Source organism: Ascaphus truei, chromosome 6 (assembly GCF_040206685.1).
Source record: "Ascaphus truei isolate aAscTru1 chromosome 6, aAscTru1.hap1, whole genome shotgun sequence".
NCBI classification, from domain to species: domain Eukaryota; kingdom Metazoa; phylum Chordata; class Amphibia; order Anura; family Ascaphidae; genus Ascaphus; species Ascaphus truei.
Window position 1 is genome coordinate 68231612 of NC_134488.1, and position 9628 is coordinate 68241239.

General features: G+C 42.0%; 1 long non-coding RNA gene across 1 annotated transcript; it reads left to right on the forward strand.

The window, feature by feature from the left end:
- On the forward strand, positions 1-8781 carry LOC142496482 (uncharacterized). The gene is made up of 4 exons (XR_012802006.1): positions 1-724; positions 1387-1472; positions 3196-3516; positions 8623-8781. It is a non-coding gene; the product is annotated as an uncharacterized LOC142496482 (long non-coding RNA).
- Positions 8782-9628: the final 847 nt, after the last annotated feature.

Here is a 9628-nt window from a genome sequence, read left to right on the forward strand (position 1 = left end):
GTGCAAAGCACCAGAGAGCGGCGGCCATTACCCATAAGCTCCGCTGGGGAACTATAAGCCCCATAGTGCACAGGAGCGGCTAGTCAGATGATGCACAACAGCCAATAGGGCTGTGGATATCCCCTGCTCCCAAAGAGATAAATTTGGCGCGCTGGGACCGCGCACTCAGTCGTAAGGGGGAGCAGAACAGAGCAGGTAGTGTCCAGGGAGCTGTGCTTCCCTAGACTAGGCCTAGTTTGTCCCCCTTAGGCCCCAAGTACCCAATTAGCTTGTGGGTGCTACAGGGACAAGCCCGTCAGATAAGGACATTGCCCCTGAAATTGTATAGTGTCAGAGACACAGCAAGACGCCACTCAGTACTTGCAGCCTGTGGTCTGGGACCAGACCACCGCCGCGAGATACAGACAGTATGTTCATGGTGGGACACTCCAGGGGGAGTCCACACCACGCAGAGGCGGATGCCATCGCGGACGACGACTACGTGGGACCTGACTGATCCCTTCTACAGCCAGCGGTACCCGGGTGCTGGAGCACCTGGCAGGTATCGCATCCCAACAAAGTGCACCAACAGCCATACATACTGTGGGCAGCGCTGTCACACACTTGGGGTGGGAGTGACAATTGTGGGCTGGACACTGAGATACTGGTGCCCCTGTACCCAAGTACAGTGGAGTACAGTGCTAGTATGGCCGTGCGAGGCCTGTAATAGTACTGTAGTTACAAGGTACATATTCGGTAAACTGTTATATATACTACGTGTGTATTTATTGCATTGGGTCCTATGAAGGGGTTATCCGGCACTGCCAGGATCCCTCACAGGTGGAGGTGCTGTCACTGGGATGAATCAGGTACACCCCTGGCTCCCTGCAGCGGAGGATCGGGCATCCTGTGAGCCTAGACACAGGGAAAGGGGGCTACATACTTGAAAACGAGAGGTAACTCTCAATGTATTACTTCCTGGTAAAATATTTTATAAATAATACCCGGAACATGATAAGGGCCTCTGGCATGCAAGGGCTAATGCTGCATCAGGAACATCATTAAGGGGAACAAGACAGGACAGAGGCCCCAGAATGGGACCGTCGCCCACATACGGGCCGAAGGGCCTCAAGGAGTTGTCTGGGTCGGCTCCCCCTCTCCACAAGTTTATTCAAATATTGGTTTGCGCACCAACAGGGTGGGGGGAGTCGACCGAGATCCATTAGGGGAGGAAAGGAGTGAAGCGTGTGGCTTAAAAACCCTCTGGGTCATCCTGAAGCTAACTAAAGGGTTAACAGTACACAGAATTGACAAAAAGCTGACATTATTACATTGGACATTAGACGGGACATTCCAGCTGCAGCTAAAAACCAGGCTGAAAAATAACCATGCAGGCTGTTCTTGCAGAGAGGCGGTTACAAGAAAGTTGCCTCCAAACCCCAAATCTCCCCCCTTCCACACTGTACAATGTAACAGATGGAGCAGCAGAAAAGGTCAGTTTCTATATCTACCTATTATAATTAAGTGTCCAATTCCGGGCAATTTTATGCACAACACTTTACTTAATCAGTGGTTTAATGTTTAATTATACGGTGCTATAGAAATGCTAAAAGAATGTGTCTGGAGCATCTGGTTTGATCTAATAACAGGGAGAGAAGGGGCTTCAATTGGCTACTTAACCCCTTGTGGGCTGCAGGGTTCTCTTCTAGGGACAAAAACAAAGAAGAGATCATCAGAGTTTTTCAATGTATGGGAATGGTGTGGGAGGGGTGAGCATGCCCCCTTTTGCTGCATGCCCCTCTGGCAGTGAAATGGTTTTAAGGCTGCAAAAGGGATGAGAGGGAATATCTTGCACAAAGAGCTTACAATCTAAGTTCTACCAATGGGTGCATTTTAAGGGCTTTGTGGGAATTAACACCGGAGCTGTAAATAATGCTGCAAACATAATTAGTATTAGCCAGAGGTTGAGCTAGATTTTTTTCTTTGGCATAAAAATACCCCTGTAAAAATGTTGAAAGAGTATGTTTATTCCAAGAGGAGTTTGGCGTGCATAGGAACATTGTGGGGACAGAGCTGTCAGTCATCAATCTTTAGTTGGGTCCTAACAGTGTCCCAGTGGTGTAGTTCCTCTAAAAGAAAAGGAAATGAAGTCACTCAAAAGAATAAAAGCAGTGAATATTTTACAATTCATCCTACAGCTCATGACAGTATACAGTATGCATGTAATGATTAAGCAGAACAAAAATGTGCATTTCCTTTAGAGCAGACATTTTTCCACATCCCAAAATAACTTCAGTACCGCATCGGGGTAAGAAAAAGGTTAGAGTCACTGTGCAGAGCCTAATAAGGTCACCTTTCAATGTTTCAATTAAGTAAACCAAGCAGATGGGGAGCTTTAAGAGGCTCGTTAAGCACATTCCTTACATTTCAACCAGGCAGGTTTTTATGCCACCTTATAGTTTTATTCTTACTGTATGTAGAAAAAGGAGGGAGAGACAGTAAACAATGCAAGTATGTGATAAACATTAAACACCATTATATTAAGAGTGTCAGGTAACTTCTTGGTGAATTCTACCTGTTGCTGCATCATTATTCACTCATATGGTGTACAGAGTACTTTGTTACATTGATGCCAAGAGAGGCATATCAATATAAATATACAGCCACATGCATCACCAAAGCGAATTACGGTCCACTGCCATTGGTAGGCTTAATATGTTTAGGCCCTGACTCCTACTAATGAATGCCTCTGACCCCTTTGTTTAAGGCAAAGCATTGTGAGGTGCCACTGCACTGCAGAGCAAACAGTTGATTTACAGCTTTGCTTCCAAAAAAGCTACCAATGCGGGAGAGAACAGACCATGAATGTGCATGCACACCCAGAGGCACAGTTTTCAGTTACCACTCTGAAGTCGTGCCCCTGTCAGGGTCGCCTAGACCTCCTGCCTAGCCATAGCTTCCTTGTCCACTGGGTGTGCAGCTGCCTTCTGTTGGCTCTGGGTTCCTCTGTCTGTCTGTCTTCTTGTTGCTCCTGTCTCTGTCCTTTATAGCTTGCTTCCTGTCTGTTGTTTTTGCCTTTGCTTGATGTCAGACTCCTTATGCACATGCTTCTGATTCCTGATTTGTTTCTGTACCTGTACCTGTATTATAGAAGTCTGTTCACAGTAAAAGCCCTTGCTTGTAATCTGGCTTGTCCCTGTTTGTTCCTGTTCTCAGTCCCTGCCCCCAGACCTGTCCTTGCTCCCCTGTCCTGTTCCAGTCTCCTCGTTGCCGACCTCTGCTTGTTACCTGACTTCGCTACCTGCCGCCTGCCTCGGACCTCTGCTTGTTACCTGACTTCGCTACCTGCCGCCTGCCTCGGACCCCTACTTGTGACCCCTACTTCGCTTCCTGCTGTTCCGGCCACCGAGATTCTACCCGCCACAGGAGTCTCCCGTGACAGCCCCACAATGCTTTGCAAAGCATGACTTCAGAGAGCAGAGCACTGACTGATCACTCTGCCTCTGCACACCAGCAGGACCGTTCTGTCCAGCAATGGTAATCTCGTGTCAATGTGGATTTTTTAGACATCCAAGATGACTGTGTAGATGTAAAGGCGTCCTCTATGGTTAGCAATAAGTTGCAAAGACCCATTTGCAGTGAAGGGGTTAGAAGAAGTGTTCAGTTTGTTTATTAAGCAATAATAATCTCATATTTCATGCCAATAGTGTAAGGCTTTTTTTTAGGATTGTCCATGTAGGGGCTTTGTTCCCGAAAAAATATGATGCCAATTTTATAGATCGATTATTGAATCTTTCCAATATTCCTATAAGACAAGTAGAAGAAGCTGTTCCAATGTTATATATATATTCATCATTTTCAAAAGCTGCCCTTGTTGATTCACTGCTGGTTGAAGACCTCCTCAATGATCTTCTAGGTATTGTGTAATATATATATATATATTGCTATGTATTAGATATATATATATCTAATACATAGCAATATATATAATAGCATGTTCTTGTATAGCGCTGCTAGTTTTATATTGCAGTTTACAGAGACATTTTGCAGGCACAGGTCCCTGCCCCGTGGAGCTTACAATCTATATTTTTTGGTGCCTGAGGCACAGGGAGATAAAGTGACTTGCCCAAAGTCACAAGAAGCTGACACCGGGAATTGAACCAGGTTCCCCTGCTTCAAACTCAGTGCCAGTTAGTGTTTTTACTCACTGAGCCATATATATCCTTAACTCACCAGGTGGGAAGGTGGCAACTGGTGTTCAAGAAGATGTACAGTGGCGAGAAAAAGTTTGTAAACCTCTTAGGATTTTCACATGTTTCAAACCTAAAACGTTATTAGATCTTAATGTAAATCCTAATAATACATAAAGATAACCTGATCAAACAAATGACACAAAAACATAATACTTTTTCAACATTTATTTATCCAAAAATGATCCAACATTCAATATCCATGTGTGAAAAAGTATGTGAACCTTTAGATTCAGTACCTGGTGGCACCCCCTTGAACAGGAATGGCTTCAACGAAGTGTTTCCTGTAACTGCTGGTCAGTTTCTCACATTGGTTTTGAGGAATTTTGGCCCATTCCTCCTTACAGAACTGGTTCAACTCAGTAACATTTGAGAGCTTGCTCTGCTGCCACCACCTGAAAGATGTATTCTGCTGTTTCTACCACCACCAGGATGTCGCCGTGGTCCTCCTCACTCTCCATCACGGTTCTCCTCACCTGCCAGCTGCAGGTAAGTCTTCTGCTGCTCTGCTCCTGCCGATCTCTAAGAGGATGACCGAGGGAGCAGAGCAGAACGGTAATTACCCAGCACTGGGTCCCTGCGCCCAGGGACGGTTACGGGTACTTTACGGGTACTTTAAATTTGGCCGGGTACCGGGTAATTTCCTGGTACCCAGTATATCACTAGTTATGATGGATCTGTTAAATACATATGTTGCCCTAAAAGATTAAAATTATCCATATCGAAATACACGTCTAAAGTTTATTTTGATCATCCGAATACAATGATGTGGGTCACATTATTCTAGGAATTATGGGAAGAGAGTTATGGGTTATTTTTATACTCAGCTATTTTTTAGTTTAAAAAAAACTATTCTCCATTCCCAGTCATAAATTTCAGAGATGGGCGAACCAGTCCAAATCTATTTCCCCAATTTTTCTGAATTGGACATACAAAATCCGTTCTGCTGTGTAAAATCCGCAAAGGATTGTTCCAATTTCAATCCATGCAGATTGATCCAAAACCACCATTGGATACCATCCGTTGGTGGATTTTAACAATTCATCCACGCTTTACGCAATCCGTTGATGGATTTTAAGAATCCAATATGCGGATTCAGTAATTGTTAAAATCCGTCAGCGAATTGCAGAATCCGCAAATAGATTTTCAGTGTTAAAAAAAAAAAAAAAATTCCCAAAAAATGTTGCACTTCTCTAGTCATAAACTGGGAGTTAAAGCCACACCCACAAAAGGCGGAGCTAATCTTTGTGACAGAGGCAAAGTTTGAGGATAAAAACCATGCATGGAAATTGTATGCATGAAATTGGAATTGAACATAATGAGTAGAGTGGTATTTGATGCCAATAAACTGATTTTGTTATTTGGTAACGTATTTACAGTAGATTTTCTATTTTTTATCCCCTTATTTTCTGAAATGGTCTGCATTATTATACTGTATGTCTTAGTAACATTCTTTTTTTCAGTAATTAAGAACTGTGCCACTTTCCATATATTATAACTACTGTAGTACTTACTGCCTTTGGACTCTTATTGAACCAAGAACCTTTAAGAAAAGATTAACCGCATTTTCTGACACATTTTGTTACAGTGGGTTTTTGTGGTAATTACATTTGTTTCCCTTTTAAACGGGACCAAGGACTCCAGAGGTAAGACCTTAAATTATTCTTGGTGGGGGCAGTGTAAATGAGGTGTAGTGTGAAGGTTTTTGGAGAAATATTGTTCATTTTAAGAGCCCTGTGGAGAGGTAAATCAGTCAGCAGGATAGCTAGAAGTATTAACCCTTTTCACATACATAAGTCACATGCTCACAAGTGTGGCGTACCTGACAAAGTCCAATAAATGTGTCAACGCTACAAGGATCTAAATAAAGGCAATATATAGTAACTACAAGAAGTCAAAATGATGCCTACCATGGCCAGCAAGGATCAATGTATTGGAACCTTTCAAATTTCAATAGGAGAAAGAAGATCAGATGGTGTCAGGCACTGCACATGGTGTGACATGCATGAGTCGAGGAAACAAGTAAGCGTACATGGAAGATCATTGGGGAGGCCTTCATCCAGCAGTGGGTCATCAAGGACTGAAGATTATGATTTTACAAACTAACTTGTTTTTATATTTTTCATCATGCTCACGTGTTTAATAGATCTGCTGAGGCTTTTAATTTTCATAAATAAATTTTATAAACAAATTCAAAACTTACATGATCACATATGATGAGACAACATCATGTAAAAACTCCCATCCCACATCTCGGACAGAATGGTATGGCGCGAATCCCTCAATAACGATGGAAAAATAGGGTATAAATACCAAACACTGAGGGACCTGACCCAAGTCCTAATATGCATGGATGAACCGCTGCAGAGCTCCTTGCAGCATCCTCATGGGCACAGGGAAACGCCTGGTGTCTGTCTTCAGAGCGTCTAACGTGGTAACGTGATGACCTCTAAAACCTCTACGCGTTTCGCATCAAATACACTTCATCAGGGGGTGGGTCTATAGATCATGGGTCTGTCATATATATATATACTATCTAGTCCCTTCCTATTGATTTAGATCAAATATAGACAGATACCTTCCAAATGCAAACATCAAATCACAATACATAAACTATTTAACAATACACTAGACATACATGATATGAACATACAAGAAATATATATAAAATATGAATCAACATACATAACAGTGCCTCAAAAAATTGATACATGATAAAACATGATAATTATTTTAATAATGCTCAAATGAAAAAATGATAAATAATGAATATACTTAGTACATGCTACTAAGCTAAAAATAATACCTAACCCAAATAGAAATATATTGAAACTGGACATCCAGCGGACCATTCATTAATAACCCAAAAATCTAAAGTATTTGGATGAGCATACCATACCATAACGTCCTGGATATACTAATGGATAAATACATTAACTCGTAATGATGGAACTTAGGGCTAGAGTTATAAACAAATGAGTATCTTGGTGAATAAATCAATAGTAGCATATTATTGGTAAATTTATCAATTGATAGAATAACATTGAATGAATTCATAAATTCCCTATCCAGAAACCGTATGATATATTATAACAGATATATAGCCAAGGGACTTGCAAGTGACATAGAATTAAATAATGACTCAAGAGACAACATCCATGGGTCTAAATAATGCTATCCTGAATGGTAATGGTACCTCAATGTTTGACCATAGTTACAGACCAAATATTATATACATGAAATTGTCACTTGAGAAAAGGATTGAGCTCTATTAGCTCATTGAGGCCTAAAGGTGCTTTACTGTGCAATGTGTATATCCAGTATTGTTGTCTTTTGAGAAGCCTCAAATCTCTACCCTCTCTTCTTGGATCCCGAGGGATTACTTCTAGACCCCTGAAGCATAGATAGAGTAGAATAGGAAATCCATGCTGGTGCTGTCCCATGTAAATAACACAACTTGAATTCACGTGCAGCCTTCAATAGGAGTACTCCAATTATCTCCTGTGGAGTGAGCTACCCTAAGGGAGCTCACAGTGTGAGGCAAAAACCAAGACAGAAAACGCACATTGAATAAGTATAATATTTATATTGAAAAAAGTCCAGTAGGGAAGTACAAGATATTACAACAGTATATAGTACAGTGAAAAGACTTATAATGTAATATAAAACAAGATGGTGAGGACCGTGACCGGGAGAAATTGATGCTGCTGGAGTAGATGCTCGGCCTGGACCACTCTGTCTGCTGTGCCCAAAGTCTCTTTTTCCTGGTATGATCTTCCACCAATAGCATGCAACAATCCCACGTGACCTCAACACGTTTCGCACTGCATGCTTCCTCAGGAGGTGACGTGCGAAATGCATAGAGGTCACGTGGGGTTGTTGAACGCTATTGGTGGAGGATCATACCGCCAAAGAGAGACTTCGGGCACAGCTGACAGAGAGAGTGGTCCGGACCCAGCATCTACTCCAGCAGCATCCGTTTCTCCCTGTCCTCACCATCTTGTTTTATGTTACATTGTAAGCCTTGTCACTTGAACTCTATACTGTTGTAATATCATGTGGTCCCCTACCAGACGTTTTTCAATATATATTATACTTATTCACTGTGCGTTTTCTATCTTTGTTGTTGCATCCCCCCGAAGCGTAGATCTTCATGTCTACCTCCATGATGGTCCAAAAAATGTTGGGCTATATTATGAATTTTTTTTTCCATTGTCAAGCAAACGTTTTGCATTCTTAATCCCATTAATATGCTCCCCAATTCGTATTTTTAAGGGTCTAATAGTCTTCCCAATATAATGCAATTTACATGGGCTATCAATTACATCTATGACGAAATTGGTGAGACAATGAATGAATTGTAATACTTTATATTCTTTGCCTGTTACCTGAGGTCACGAGGGGCTGCTGCGGAGCATCCACGAGCTGAGAGGTGAACCGGTGAATGCTGGAGAACACGACCAACGGAGCATCGGTCCGGACCAGTTTTTCATCCACTCCTGGTTTCAATCTCCGGATCTCCCGGCTATACCTCAGCAGCCTTTTAGCTAGATTGTAAATTTAAATTTTGTTTTATATTGTTTGATTATTGTAACTGTTGTTATCCACATTTGTGGAATATTTTATGATATAAATTTATATTGCCTTTACTTAGTGCGCACTCTCCGTTTTTTCTTTGTGTCTATTGTGTGAGTTTTGCTTACTCCATCAAATAATTGTTCGCATTATTGGATCCTCTCCTTGCTCCTGTTTGGCTGTGTTCTACTTTTTTCTTCTAGAGAAGGAGAAAAACTGGAAGAGCACTACTGTAGGTATCAAAAAAGTAGAAAGGAGGGTGCGTATCCCATAAAAAGATTATTTATTGGTCATGGAAAAACAGGGCAATGGAGAGCCCTACCAACGTTTCACGCTTCACAGAGCGCTTTCCCAAGGTAAGCTGAGAACCACTTTTCTTTTCCCACCTTTTTGCTTTAGACGAATCCATCCCATCAGGAATACTGTGGTCTCGTTCTTTGAAACTTCAGCAGTTTCATGGCATCCACCATGCTTTTCTTGCAATTGCATTAGCTGGCAGCAATATTTGGCATTCAGCTGGTCCTGCTCTTGCTGCCGCCAATCATACAGTAGCTCTTTAAATCTGGTCACTTCTGCACTTGGTTCTTTTGTTCTTGGTTTTGTTGCTCAAGCTGTTGCAGGAACTATAGGCAAACAAAAGTACAACAAATTTTCCCAGACAGTGTCCAGGGCCCTTTATAAATTCTCAGGCCACCTCTCATCACAACTTGTGACACCATATGTAGGAAATGAGGGCAGAGGTATAACCAGGGAGACATGTAAGGGGGGGGGGGGAATAGATTTTATTCAGCCCATAGCTTCAAACAATACAGAGCTTTAAGGCA